At 42.1% G+C, this 15,434-nt stretch overlaps 1 protein-coding gene across 1 annotated transcript in view; it reads left to right on the top strand.

Annotated features, from left to right (window-relative positions):
* Positions 1 to 4,036: 4,036 nt before the first annotated feature.
* SGMS2 (sphingomyelin synthase 2) overlaps positions 4,037 to 15,434 on the top strand; it is an 83,927-nt gene continuing 72,529 nt past the window's right edge. Inside the window, 1 exon segment of the mRNA XM_036853762.1 lies at positions 4,037 to 4,358. The gene's annotated coding sequence lies outside the window, so the exon portion shown is untranslated.

Below are 15,434 nucleotides of genomic sequence, written 5' to 3' on the forward strand. Positions count from 1 at the left end.
AATGGCAAAGATTTTACATATAACCTATGCACACCCTCCTATATACTTTAAATCATCTTTAGATTACTTATAATATCTAATACAATGTAAATGCTATCTAAATAATTGCTGGCACTGCAAATTAAAGTTTTGCTTTTTGGAATTTCCTGGAATTTTTTTCTGAATATTTTCGATCATGGTTGAATCGGAGGCTACAGAACCTGCAGATACAGAGGGCTGACTGTATCTCATTACAAGAGGTAATACATAGTTTGATTCTGGATTTTTTGGGAGGAAGTTTTTTTTTTTTTAAACCTGTCTTCCTCCTTTTTTAAAAAATGTTTTATTTTTGGCTGCGTTGGGTCTTAGTTGCTGTGTGTGGGCTTTCTGCTAGTTGCGGCCAGAGGGAGCTGCTCTTCGTTGCAGTGTGCGGGCTTCTCATTGCGGTGGCTTTTCTTGTTGCGGAGCATGGGCTTTAGGCGTGCAGGCTTCAATTGTTGTGGCTCACGGGCTCTAAAGCACAGGCTCAGTAGTTGTGGCGCATGGGCTTAGCTGCTCCACGGCATGTGGGATCTTCCTGGACCAGGGCTTGAACCCGTGTCCCCTCCACTGGCAGGCGGATTCTTAACCACTGCACCACAAGGGAAGCCCTGGGAAGTTATGGGGTTTTTTTTGTTTTTTTGTTTTTTATTTTTGGCTGCATTGGGTCTTCGTTGCTGTGCATGGGCTTTCTCTAGTTGCGGCGAGTGGGGGCTACTATTTGTTGTGGTGCGTGGGCTTCTCATTGCGGTGGTTTCTCTTGTTGCGAAGCTCAGGCTCTACGTGCGCAGGCTTCAATAGTTGTGGCACGTGGGCTCAGTAGTTGTGGCTTGCGGGCTCTAGAGCACAGGCTCAGTAGTTGTGGTGCACGGTCTTAGTTGCTCTGCGGCATGTGGGATCTTCCTGGTTCAGGGATCGAACCCGTGTCCCCTGAATTGGCAGGAGGATTCTTAACCACTGCGCCACCAGGGAAGTACCCGGAAGTTATGTTTGATTCATAAAAATTTTGTGTGTGTGAATGTATTTCTCATCAGCTCATATTTTTCACTTAACACAGAGTTTTCTAAGAGCCTATGGAACTATTTTATTCTTTTTTTTTTTTCCATTGCCTATATAGTATCTCATAACATGGGATTACTTCACTATTAGTTTGTTCTTTAAGGCTTGTTCATTCATTTATTTCACTCACTGAATAATTACATGCCAGGCACTGGACCCTGGGAAAATTATAAATAGTACTGCTCTAAACATCCTTAGGTAACTTTTTTTAAAAAGCTATCTTTCCCATTGCTGAGACATATGTTTAGAAGATGTACATGGTGATTCTTAGACAAACAATGTGGTCACAAAGTGGGAACTCAGGGCTTCCCTGGTGGCGCAGTGGTTGAGAGTCTGCCTGCCAATGCAGGGGACACGGGTTCGAACCCTGGTCTGGGAAGATCCCACATGCCGCGGAGCAACTAGGCCCGTGAGCCACAATTGCTGAGCCTGCGCGTCTGGAGCCTGTGCTCTGCAACAAGAGGGGCCGCGACAGTGAGAGGCCTGCGCACCGCGATGAAGAGTGGACCCCGCTTGCTGCAACTAGAGAAAGCCCTCGCACAGAAACGAAGACCCAACACAGCCATAAATAAATAATTAATTAATTAATTAATTAATTAATTAATTAATTAATTAAAAAAAAAGTGGGAACTCAATAAACATTTGTTGCTTGAGTCAATGACTTAGGTACATCTAGAGTAGGAGTTATTATAAGAGCAGATAAGTACTACAGATATGTATGTTCTCCTAACTTAACCAGTATGTTGTATCATACCAAAGAAATATCTGTAAAACTCGCTTTACAGTACATACTGGTTTAGAAAAAAAAATTGACAGTAACACAACTGTCAGCCCTATCTCTCCTTTAGAACATTCAGCATTATTATTTTCGGAAGGTGATTAATCAGGGACTTAGTAAACTTTGATATGTTGTATGAACAAAAAGTTCAGTTGAAAAAAAAATCACCTCTTTCTGTGAGACGGACAAGTCAATCAATGTTTTTCAAAACATGGAAATTAAGATGAATAATTTGCTTTCTCATATGTTGATAATGAGTAGAATGGAAAAACTTCATGGAACTCAATCACAATTATAATATTCTACATTTACTGGGGTATATTTAAGTGGTATAATAAAATCACGTAATTATTTCACAATATTTAAACTGAGACATAATAGTAGCTGCAAATTTAAAACTACCCATTAAACAGCCTCTCATACAGACAGTAACCTTTGAATGATAGAGCTGCAGGATTTACATCTGCAACAAGACACATGGGATGGGAGGCCTTCTTCTGAGTTTTTTGACTTCACCCATGTACATAGACCCCAAAGCCCACAATATCATTTTCTGAGATCTGTAGAAAATCTTACTTAAACATATCTCCATAATGCCTGAACATCTGGGTCATAAAGTAGGGAGTAGGTGGGATAGTCACTCAAACTTTCCTGTCGCTACACATTTGAATCTAGTCCTTCTGTGTTACCAGTGGACAGGACACCCAAGCCTCTGATTACATCTGTGATGGTCTATAAAAACTGTTGGTTTGAATTTCTATTTACTTTACATCCTAGCAAACCAATCCATTTGCTAGTGCCTTCTGGGCAAAATGCCTGGGTTTTGTAAAAAACGAACTCCTATTGAAAAGGAAACATAAACCCAAGTAAAATAAATTTCAATTGTTGGTGTTGTGGGTTGTTACCTTTCTGTACCTTGATATGTACATTTTCCACAACAATGATGTTGAACCTCTGGTTAACTCAGGAGCATTTTCATTTCAGGGAAACTCCTGTAGTGACATCATACAGTTGTCTGTTTTGGGACTGTCCTGCAAGTTTTTTTGTGTGTGTTTTTTTGTTTGTTTTTCTGTTACCATCCTGTTGAATTATCATAAACAGATGATTGTTTACCTCCATGATTTCTGCACTGGGCACCCAGACATGTCTCTTGATTATTTTTGTTGACTATATGTAATCACCCATAAGCCAGTGCGAATCCTAAGCATAACTACCCTGTCCAAAAGTAGAAATTAACATAAAACATATCTGTCAGTTAAATTCAATAAGGATTTGACCAAATTCCCTCTGATTCATCCTAGTTAGAATCCGAGGCAGCCATCGTTTACTTTGAAAACTGCCCAGCACGTGTATGAATAGCAACTCCAAAAAGCGTAGAGCCTTGACCATTTTAAAGAAGGCAACACCCCTTCTAAAAACATAACTGCTGAGCTCATCAAAGAAATCTCACACGGCCGTCTTGTGCTCTCGAATAGCTGCGGAAAAGCGCAGTGTTCCGCTGAGCAAAGAACTACTCCCTCACTGTTTATTTTGGTTACTGTTTTCTATCCTTAATGAGAAGCAAATCAATTAACAGGACATATGACATGGTGGTTAGTCACCTAAGGGAAAGTATTATTAGCCTCATTAACTTGGAGAACCCTTCCAGCTCTCACCTAGAGACTAACCCTGCCAGGCAATCCTTTGAGGTCTGGAAACCCACCCTTTGACCCAGGCCCAGGCAATACCCAGTGAATAACCGCTGGTGCCCCAAGCCCACTCACACCGACGTCAGGAAGCCGTTCCCGAGAAAGGCGACGTGCGGGGGTGGGGGGATCTCTTCCCGGCCCCACCCTTGAAAGTTGCAGGGAGTGGCACCCAAAGAACTTTCCCAGATTGTTCTCTGTCACCGCTCAGGGAGGTCCGCTCCAGCCTTTCCCCGCTGAGCCAATCTGCCCCGCCTGCCAAGCCCCTCCTTCCCTGCACCTTTAACGGCTAGGAGCAGAGAGCCGCGGCTGGGGTTCACTTCTCAAGAAGTCGCACCGGTTTTTCGAGCTCCGCTCTGCGCCTGGAGAGCCACAGCAGCGGGAGCGGGCGCCGCCGGGTGAGTCACTGTTTGGAAATGGAGTGGGCGGGCAAGGGTGTGAGAGAATGAATGATGTCAGGAGCGCGCAGGGCGGCGGGCGGGGAGAGCGGGCCGCGGGGCCGCGGTAAACACCGAGCGCCGCGCCGCGGGCTGAGCGGGGAGACCCCGCCCTCCGCGCGCAGGGAGCCGTCCTCGGCCGCCCGAGCCCGGCCGGTGCTGCAGCGCCGCCGACAGCGGCCTCGGAGGCGGCAGCCGCGGGAGCGACCCGGGAGGTGCTTCCCTGGCAGGGCCGAGGCAGGAGAGGGCGAGACCCCGAGCAAACTTTACAGCGGCTTCGGCCGGGGGCGGCTGCGGCAGCGGGGTCCGTCCCCTAGCAGATCCCGGGCCCGGGAGCTGGTGCGTCCGGCCGGGAAGGTCTGGAGCCCCAGGTGAGAGCGGGTAAGGAGCGCCGGAGGGGCCGGGGAGGAGGATGGGCTGGAAAGCCGTGCGGCGGGCGCAGCGCGGGGAGGGCAGCGTGGACTGCGAACGCGGACGTGGCTCTAATTCGGCTCCCACGCGCCCCGCCCCAAGGCATCCTTCCCTGATTTTGCCTGATAGAGAGGATGGACGTGTGGCTTCGTCTCCACGCTCTGAGCATTCATCTCATTCATTTGCAACCATTGCGGGTCACTGGGTCCTGACGTTGAAAGGACACAGATTGAGCCATAGATTGTCCTGAGCCACTCTGGAGGTCAGGACTGAAGTTCAAAGGAGGTGGAGGAGGGACTGTCTTTAAGCTTTTTTGAGAGGCACTTACTGATGATGTGTGAACGGTAAGAACCCAGCTCTGGGCTGCCCACACTGAAACGTTTCCACGTTTGGCATTCCAAAGCTACTGTCCTTAAGGAAAGGGAGGCTTGGTGTTTCAGCGCAAATAGGTGCGAGTGGACCCGTCTACTTCTGTGAGGTATGGATAGTTAATAGCCCGCGGCTACTTCTTGAAACAACTCAAACGTTATGTCCTGTAATTTTTATATATCAGTCTTTGCCCTTCTTCTATTTCATCTTGCTCGCTCTAATACGGCCTTAAGATCGTTTCGACACGTATGTTAAATTTTTGAAGAGATTCAATTGTTTAGTGTCTCTAGGTGGGTATGGATTTTGAACTTAACTTTCCAAATCCTTGGTTTCACTCCTAGTCACATCTGTTAATGGTGGGTTCTCAGTCGCATTAAACACTCTGAACTAGTAAAATGGAACTGTAACTGCTTCAGAGGATAATAATGAGAATTAAACCTCAGAAGACCTATCATAATGTCTGGCACAAAGCAGACCTCAACAGATTTTAACTGTTTATATATAAATAGTGTGTTCCAGCTGCCTTAGATAATCACCAATTAATTTCCACAGGATTTCCTACTTACAAACCTGGTGGGTTGAGGTTTAGAGTGTGAAATACTTTGGCAAGTTCCTCAGAGTGTGAAGTAAGTTAAACGCTTCTCTGTGGATACCTGAGAGAGTTCGGGTTCCCACCCCATACTAGGGGAACTGCCATTCGCTAAACAAAGTCAGAGCAGTGGCTGAAAGTGACACATGGAATTCGGAGGAAGAAAGGATGTATGGATAACTCTCTAACTTTACCCTTAACTTGTTTTTTTTGCCTTTTAAAAAAATATGCAGTACAAAATTATAGCCCTTTCCTTGGTTTGCTGCTGGCCTTACTTCACAGTAGTCTTCTGGTTGAAGTGTTTTTTAACGAGTTAATGTTTAATTTGGTTTCTCTAGTTTCATTTTTCAGCAAAGCTGGTTGACTTCTGAACATGGAGGGAAACACTTGGACACCTTTGGGTTGCTGCCTACTGTCTTTTCACAGAATCTTATAAAAATCCCTAGGAGATAGTTGGAGGGATAGGGAGCATTTGCTCAGGTGTTACTGAAAACATTTGTTCTTACCTTATATCTGCAACAACTTTTAGGGTCAAAGGTTACAGGGAATGTTTTTTTCCACAGTGTGATGCAGAGATCTTGGGCTTCAGAATCCAGAAGACCTAAGGCTATCCGGGGGGTAACTTACTGGCTGTGTTTCTCTGAGCAATTTACTTAAACTCTCTGGAATTCTTGTGGGACTTCAAACAAAATATAGGGAAAAACATAGAAATAATCTTACATCTATTAAAATAGACAGTGGAATACAAATGAGAACTTTTAAAAAAGTGATAGGTTGAAGTGAGATGTTGTTTGTTTTCTTAAGGAAGAATTACTGAGAATTCTAGACAGTTTCAGATAAGAGTAGCCTATCCACCTTTATCTAATTCCATTATGAGGGATTTGAAGCCTCCATCATGAACTACTACTATCAGATATTTATTCTGTTGGTGAATGTTTAGTGAGCAGCTACTATATTCCAGCCACTATGCTAGGTACTAGCAACGCTAACATGAAGGAGGCACCGCTAACATGAAGGAGGCACCGTAACTGGCTTACAGTCTGGTAGAAAGAGCCCCTAGGCTTTGATTATGGAGAGGAAAAAAGAGTCAAAAAGAAGGAGAGAGGAAGGGACTTGGGAGGAAACCAGAAGTGATTAGGCTATGATAGGCTGCCTCCCACTGATAATTTGAGAACTACTGGCTTTCTAGTGAACTGGCTTCTCATAAGTTTTGAGGCTGAACCATGCAAGTATGCCTTGCTTTACCCAGTAACAATATTATATAGACAACTTTAGTCCTTAAGTCAAGTATTTTTAAAATAAATTTATTTTATTTTATTTTAAGTTTTGGCTGTGTTGGGTCTTCATTGCTGCGTGCGGGCTTTCTCTAGTTGTGGCGAGCGGGGGCTACTCTTCATTGCGGTACATGGGCTTCCCACTGCGGTAGCTTCTCTTGTTGTGGAGCACGGGCTCTAGGCGTGCGGGCTTTGGTAGTTGTGGCTCACAGGCTTAGTTACTCCGCGGCATGTGGGATCTTCCCAGACAAGGGCTTGAACCTGTGTCCCCTGCATTGGCAGGCGGATTCTTAACCACTGTGCCACCAGGGAAGTCCTTTTTTTTTTTTTTTTTATGTGGCCATTTTTAAAAAGTCTTTATTGAATTTTGTTACAATATTGCTTCTGTTTTATGTTTTGTTTTTTTTGGCCGAGAGGCATGTGGGCTCTTAGCTCCCCGACAGGTATCGAACCTGCATCCCCTGCATTGGAAGGCGAAGCCTTAATCACTGGACTGCCTGGGAAGTCCCAAGTCAAATAATTTTAAACATATCAGAGCAAACTTGTTTAAATGAAATCTGAAGGGTAAAATCAGTTCAACCAAGATTTATTTACTGTGAGCAAAGACAGCACTGTCGTAGATTTTTAAGAGAATGATCACCGTGTGAATAGTATAATATTTCAATTTCTTACTTGTAGAGGTTTAAAAGTACAAGGTAAACAAATCAGCCGCCACCCAGAAAATTACTTAGTGTTATATCCTCAAGTGCTTTCTCACCGCTATGAACATACAACATCGAGAGCTAACATGTATAGCACTTACTGTGGGCCGGGCAATATGCCAGTTACTTTGTACAGAGAATCTCATGTTATCCTCACTCTAACCCTATGAGGTAGGTACGATTATGGAGGAAAAAAACTGCTTTAGGGAAATTAAGGAACTTTCCTGAAGTTACACAGCTATAAAATTATTCTCTACAAAACCGGGTTTGTTCTCTACATACTGTTTTCTAACTTTTTATTTTTCACCCAAATATGGATGTCTCTATATCTCTAAAATATGCTTAAACAGCGTCTTTTATAGTTTTCTATTGAATGGCTGCATCTCAACTTAACCAATCCCCTACCATTGGACAGTTAGTTTGTTTCCAGTTTTCACTATTTTAAGCAACTCTGCAGTAAGTATCCTTCTAACTATATCTGTGTGCAATCCATGATTATTTTAGTCATTTTAAAAAGTGAATTATGATCTTTAATTTATCTGCCTTTTTTTTTTCACCATATTCAGAATTAGAAACTTTCTCCTTTCTCTTTAGAATTTGTTATAATTTCTGTGTTCCTTTAGTGTTTCTCATAAGATTTCAGCAATAGGATCAACATTCTCTATGGAGGGACACAATAGGTCAGTAGCTCATTACGCAAGGGATTTATGATGAAAACGGAACACAGAGCCTTTCTTAACAACTATTTGTGTGTGTATTATTGTTATTAGACATAAAGCTGAACTTCTTTTATGGGGAAATATAGCAGAATGGAGCAGTGCTGACTTTGCCAGGCAGAAAAGAAATTTTTAAAAAAAATTTTATTGAAGTATAGTTGATTTACAGTGTTGTGTTAATTTCTGCTGTACAGCAAAGTGACTCAGTTATACATATATATTCTTTTTCATATTGTTTTCCATTATGGTTTATCACAGGATATTGAATATAGTTCCCTGTGCTGTACAGTAGGACTTTGTTGTCTATCCATCCTGTATATAATAGTTCGCATCTGCTAATCCCAAACTCCCAATCCTTCCCTCCCCCTTGGCAACCACAAGTCTGTTCTCTATGTCTGTGAGTCTGTTTCTGTTTCATAGATATGTTCACTTGTGTTGTATTTTAGATTCCACATATAAGTGTTTGTCTCTCTTTCTGACTTACTTTGCTTAGTATGATAATCTCTAGGTTCATCCATGTTGCTGCAAATGGCATTATTTCATTCTTTTTTTATGGCTGAGTAAGTCTATTGAAAATATGTACCACATCTTCTTTATCCATTCCTCTGCTGATGGACATTTAGGTTGTTTCCATGTCTTGGCTATTGTAAATAGTGCTGCTATGAACATAGTGGGTGCATGAATCTCAGAAAAGAAATTCTACTTCTACAATTTGCCTCCTCGGTACCCAGTAGGATAGACAGTTTGCATTTTGCAGATATTACATATACAGCAGATGTATCATCAGGTTTAGAATAAGCTCATCACTTTTAAATAGATCACCTTTTAAAAAAATCTTAGAAATTTGTTGTTTGATTTCTTGAAAAGTGTATCATTGCTAAGACATTTTCCGTTTGATTTAATGAATGAAAGTGCAAGAAATATCCATTAGCTGGTTTTCATTATAGGTATAAAGCATTTCTTCATTTAAACATTTCTCAAGTTTTATTATAATATCATACCCTCTTTGCTACCCTGAGTCAAACTTTTATTTTTATTATTATTATTTTTTTGGCTGCGTCGGATCTTAGTCGCGGCACGCAGGCTACTCTCTAGTTGCGGTGCGCGAGCTCAGTAGTTGCGGCACATGGGTTTAGTTGCCCCGAGGCATGTGGGATCTTAGTTCCCCGACAAGGGATCGAACCCACGTCCCCTGCATTGGAAGGCGGATTCTTAACCACCGGACCACGAGGGAAGTCCCAAGTCAAACTTTTAATTTTGCTTTGGGTTTATATTTCCATATCCAATGCTAGTTACTTTATCCTCATGGTTTTGATAAAGGATGTTGGAATATGAGTAGTGTTCAATTCAGCCTCTTCATACAGAAACCCAGATAAGTTCAATTTGTTAATTCCTAACAATGACTTTTAATTCAAAGCAGAATTTAAAAAACAGCTAATAAAATTGCAGTATAAATAGGTTAATCAGTTATTTGCTGATTGGTTTTCCCTACTGTCAAACCCTAATTTGATGATTTGCTTACAGTTTAAAATTCAGCCTTACAATTTTGTGTCTTTAGATTGATAGTGTCACTTAAAACTTTCAAAAAACTTGTTCACGTTCTTAGATCTTTTTTTTAAAAGCAGCATTAACTGGATTGAGTGTTTGTCTTATATTTACATCTTTTCTCCCAGTAAACCCCTTGTACTATTTAAAAAGAATAAAACCACATACTAAAATTGTTAAAGAGGAGGGAATAAAAGGAGATGAAAGATAATTTTGAAGCCACAGTTGTCAGAAAAGACAGCTAGCTACTAAAAGTCAGATGAAGTGAAAGGCTCTGGAAGGGACCTTCAGTTAAGTGTCATTTCTCCACCTGGTAGTGTCTGTGCTGAGCTTCATTTAGGGTGATACATTTGACGGTGGAAAGAGAAATACCCAAGTGTTAGGGCTGGCCTCAGGCAAAATTGAGAAATTGAGCTGAAATACTCACCTTAGGGCATCCTTAACTCTGAGTTTACCGGGCAGGACTTGCCTACACCAAGAAAGTGCTCGATGAGTACCTGTATAAGGGCAAATTGCTATCCAGTTGAAAATGTGGACCTGGAGCCATCATATTTATGGAAAACTAGGGGATGAGTATCCACCTCTGGAATTTATTTTATTTTTGGTCACACCACGCAGTATGCGGGACCTTAGTTCCCTGACCAGGGATCAAACCCGCCCCCTGCAGTGGAAGCTCTGAGTCTTAACTGCTGGACCAGGGAAGTCCCCCTACCTCGGGAATTTAATGACCTCTTTTCAATTAAGATGATTAGCAATGCAAAATACATGGTAAGAGTTAAACTTCTGAAAAGCTTTTCCACAAATGGGAGGGACTCAAGGGAGGAGTAGCCCTGGAGGTGGGGAAACAACTGTAGAAAGATGCAAGTGTACCAAAGGCAGATTCTGTGTCCCTTGGAAGGTAGTACCTAATCCCAAGGCTTGCTGGGAATTGGCTCCTGCTGTTGAAACTGGGGTCACATGTGATCCTGGAGGGTCTGGCCTGCCAGGGGTGAAAATGCATGTTCCGGGCCTCTCTGACCTGCTCTGTTGATGGGAATCATCCTGGGAAGCACCTCTTAACATGCACCCCACCCAGATGGGTTAAGGATACTTTGCCTTACCTGGGAATACTTTAAGTAGGTAGTCTGATGTAACTAGAGAAAATGTGAAGGAATGAGTTTTCATTTAGGGAGTAGGAAAAAGGGTTAAAGAATAAGTGGTTTTGGATTAGGGATCACTTAGCTAATTGGGATGCCAAGGAGGGATACCTCTAGATAGCAGCCCACTTCCAGTGAGAAGTGAAGACCTTTCAGGAAAAGACTGGCAGCAGTAGTTGAAAATGAAGCTAAGCCTTTAAAACAGAGAGCCGCCAAACGCTTGAGTTGGTTCTCCAAGCTTCACCAAACACAGAAGCTGGAGATAGTGCAGTAAAATAGTGATGGTTAGATAATGGTAGATACTCAGATAGGTTCTAGAGAAGACTAAATCAAATTCTCTATCTTCAGACAGCCCTGCAAAATAGAAATTGTGTTATCTCCACTGTGGAAGTAGGGAAACAATTTAGAAAGGTTAATATACTGAGGGCTGCAGAGCTGGTGGGAAAAGGAGCGGGGTTTTGAAGCCAGGGGCAGCTGATTCTCTTACCCACGCACTGCCCAGTATCCCCCTAGGCTTTCTGTAATCTCTCCGCTAGCTTTGGAGATACAGCAGGTTTGAGGGGGGGGGATATATTTTGATATGGGATTGTATGTCTACCACCCATCTCCTGGAATGCTTCTCTGGTCTGTGCTGCTTCAGGCAATGAAGTAATGCCAGAGAGATGGAGGCCCATAGGCTTACTCAGGCCACACTTGGATTTAAGTCCCAGCAACATCCCTTACCACTAGGTGACCTGAGCAACTTCCTCTGATGAACCTCCATTTCCTGGCTGTGAAACGGGAATAAGATAGTATTTACTTCCTAAGGTGACTATGAATTATATTACTTTAAATGTGTAAAACACTGAGGATAATGCTTGGTGGCTCAGCTATTACTTTTTGCATATAGACTATACTTCTAACTTTTAAAACAAAGGGTTCATTCCTATTGTCCCCCAAATCAAATTGTTTCTCATTATTTCTCATGAAGGTAGTGTATTTTTCTTGTAACCTAATAGCCATTTGTTATATCTTGCCTGCATTGGTAGAATCTGGGTCCTATCCCTCTCTCCTCCTCCCTTCCTTCAGGGTTAAAATAAAATTATTAAAATTGGTTGTCCACTGCCATTAAATTCAAGAACTTTCATAAGAAGTATATAACATCAGCTGTGAATGCTGAAAAGCTTTCAGAGCTGCCATCACAATATGCCAGCCGTCTCAGCAGATGCTGGTAGTGCTGGTGAGCATAACCGCCGCTGTCCCTCACAGAGCTCAGCCTTCCGCGGAGTATTGTACCATGAGCGCCACTGTCCCAGAAAATGCCGGGCCCATTAAGAATCACAGACCCTACTGTCCTCCCCGGACAGTATGCTCTACATCTTTCTTTAGGAGGCCCTGAGACAGTCTATCTAACACAGCCGCTACTGTTTTCTGAGATTTGCATTTGATCTGCAAGTTATTTAACCATCCAGTTATTACTGCCCCAGTAGTTGCTACCAAACTTTAGTAGCAACAAAGGGCATTGTTTCTGTTAAATTAATATTTATGTGTGTATATATATGATATCATATCCTCTGTGATGGGTTAGCTAGTGCTGAGAGGGTACACTCCCTTGGTGTATAGTTTGGTTGGCAAGTTATAAGCAGCAAGCAGGAACATTTACAATTTTATCTTCCAAATACTTAAAGCATTCACTATATGCCAGGGTTTGTTCTGAGCACTTAGAACTCTTACTCATCTCTTCCTCCTTAAACACTCTGAGACAGATATTATGATCCCCATTTTAAGAATCCTCTTTTGAGACACAGAGAAGTTAAGTCACTTGCCTAAGGTCACACAGCTAGTATGAGGCAGGCAGAATTGGGGTTTGAAAGCAGACAGTTTGGGTGTGAAGTCTAACCACCGCACTGTCGTTTGTAGAATCTAGCATGTATCTCACACTTTGGGCCTCATTTTATCCTTGCACATGCAATTTTAGCAAAGGGAACATCACACCCGTCCGTACATGCCATCACCTCCTTATGATTTACCATGTGGAGGACTACAGCTAGGTCATATATTTCAGTGTTGCTATTGAAATGTATTGATGATACAGTATTGCCAAACATTTCTCTCAAAAAGCTTGTGAGTGCTCAATCAGGCCTGGTGTTGCGTCCGGGAAAGGAGCAGTGCATTCTTTCTCCCAGTCCCCTGATCAGCACACTCAGCTGCAACCTATTCCTGCTGCTTTTTTTTTTTTTAAAACATATTTTTTAAGTTCTCAATTTAAAAAAAAATTTATTTATTTAGTTATGGCTGCGTTGGGTCTTCATTGCTGTGCACGGGCTTTCTCTAGTTGCAGCGAGCGGAGGCTACTCTTCGTTGCAGTGCGCGGGCTTCTCATTGCGGTGGCTTCTCTTGCTGCAGAGCACAGGCTCTAAAGTGCGCGGACTTCAGTAGTTGTGGCACATGGGCTCAGTAGTTGTGGCTCACAGGCGCTACAGCACAGGCTGAGTAGTTGTGGCACACGGGCTTAGTTGCTTCACGGCATGTGGGATCTTCCCAGACCAGGGATCGAACCCGTGTCCCCTGCCTTGGCAGGCAGATTCTTAACCACTGTGCCACCAGGGAAGTCCTCCTGCTGCTTTAATGTTACTTATTCTTTTAAGTTTTAGGACTTTCACCTAATTGTAAATTAAAATATTTAAAAGTCCTTATTGGAGGAGAATAGCTTGCACATGTGAGGTTTCTTTGAATGTTTTCTAGTTACTCTTGGAGATGGTGGTAGGCAGAGTAATGGTGCCCCAAAGATGGTTACATCCTAATCCCCAGAAACTATGAACCTGTTATGTTACTTGGCAAGGAGGGATTAAGGTTGCTAATCAGCTGACTTAAGATACGGAGACTATCCTGGGTTATCTGGGTAGACCCAATGTAATCACAAGGATCCTTATAAGTAGAAAAGTGAAAGAGAAGAGTCAGAATCAGAGAGTTGGCACCATTAGAAAAACTCAAACGGCCATTGCCGGCTTAAGATGGAAGGGGGCCACGAGCCAAGGAGTGCCCGCGATCTCTAAGAAGCTGGGAAAGGCTGGGAAATGGATTCTCCCCCGGGCCTCCAGAAAGGAGCACAGCCCTGCTGACATTTCAGTGTTAACCCACTGAGTCCCCTTTTGGACTTCTGATTTCTAGAACTGTAAGAGAAGAAATTTGTGTCGTTTTAATCCATTAACTTTATAGTCACTTATACAGCCGCAACAGGAAACTAATACAGAGAATTACTAGAACAATCAGTGCTTTGATTTTTTACTTTATGCCAGCCCTGTGAAAGAGCTGCTTCATTTCGTATTTTATTGTATGCACATGTCAGGTGTAGCAAGTGTTTACATTTGGGCGGGGCTGTTTTATTTTGCATATAAACTGAACCACTTTGGGGCAGAGGGAGTTAACTTTTGATAATTCTATACATTTGTATACAGATGTATACTGTCCATTTTAAATGACAGTATCAAGGTTTTAGCAAAAAAAGAAAAGTCTTGTTGATTCCACAGCAAGTGGAGCCAGCCGGGCCTTTCATCAGAGTTGCCTAACAGAAATGTGGCTTTGTACCCCATGTGGCAGTCCTTATAGCCTTGCATTTGTTTGGGGTAAGATGATGGTCCACATGTGGTGGTGCTGATGGTTGTGGGCATATTATCCCTTGAGTTTTGACTCCAGATTCTCTTTATTTTATTTTTATTTTTTATTTATTTTTTATTGAGGTATAGTTGATTTACAATATTATATTAGTTTCAGGTGTATGACACAGTAGTGATTCAAAATTTTTATAGATTATACTCCATTTATAGTTATTATAAGATATTGGCTGTGTTCCCTGTGCTGTACAACATATCCTTGTAGCTTATTTATTTTATATATAATAGTTTGTACCTCTTAATCCCCTACAACTATCTTGCGCCTTCCCCCTTCCTCTCTCCCCACTGGTAACCACTAGTTTGTTCTCTATATCTGTGAGTCTGTTTCTTTTTTGTTATATTTGCTAGTTTGTTTTATCTTTTAGATTCCACATATAAGTAATAACATACAGTGTTAGTCTTTCTCTGTCCAACTTATTTCACTAAGCATAATATATCCTCCAGGTCCATCCATGTTGTTGCAAATGGCAAAATTTCATTCTTTTTTTATGGCTGAGTAGTATTCCATTGTATGTGTATATATCTCACATCTTCTTTATCCAGTTGTTTATTGATGGGCACTTAGGTTGCTTCCATATTTTGGCCACTGTAAATAATGCTGCTATGAACATTGGGGTGCCTGTATCTTTTCGAATTAGTGTTTTCATTTTCAGGTATATACCCAGGAGTGGGATTGCTGGATCATATGGTAGTTCTATTTTTAGGTTTTTGAGGAACCTCCATACTGTTTTCCACAGTGGCTGCACCAGTTTACATTCCCACCAACAGTGTCCAAGGGTTCCCTTTTCTCCACATCCTCACCAACATTTGTGGTCTTTTTGATGATAGTCATTCTGACAGATGTGAGGTCAGATTCCCTTTACATTTTAAAAATCTTTTTCTTGCTGTGCTTGCCTAGCAATGTTATTATGAATTCTTTGAGAGCAAGAGCACTTCTATACAGTGGCTTTTCAAATTGTAATGAATTAAACAAATAAAAGGTGGTGTCATTCATTGGGTCATCTGTAGTAAGTACCTAGAGGGTTATAGACCCCAGAGTAGACGGTATCTTGGAATCAGCGTG

This window comes from Balaenoptera musculus, chromosome 5, assembly GCF_009873245.2.
Source record: "Balaenoptera musculus isolate JJ_BM4_2016_0621 chromosome 5, mBalMus1.pri.v3, whole genome shotgun sequence".
NCBI lineage: Eukaryota > Metazoa > Chordata > Mammalia > Artiodactyla > Balaenopteridae > Balaenoptera > Balaenoptera musculus.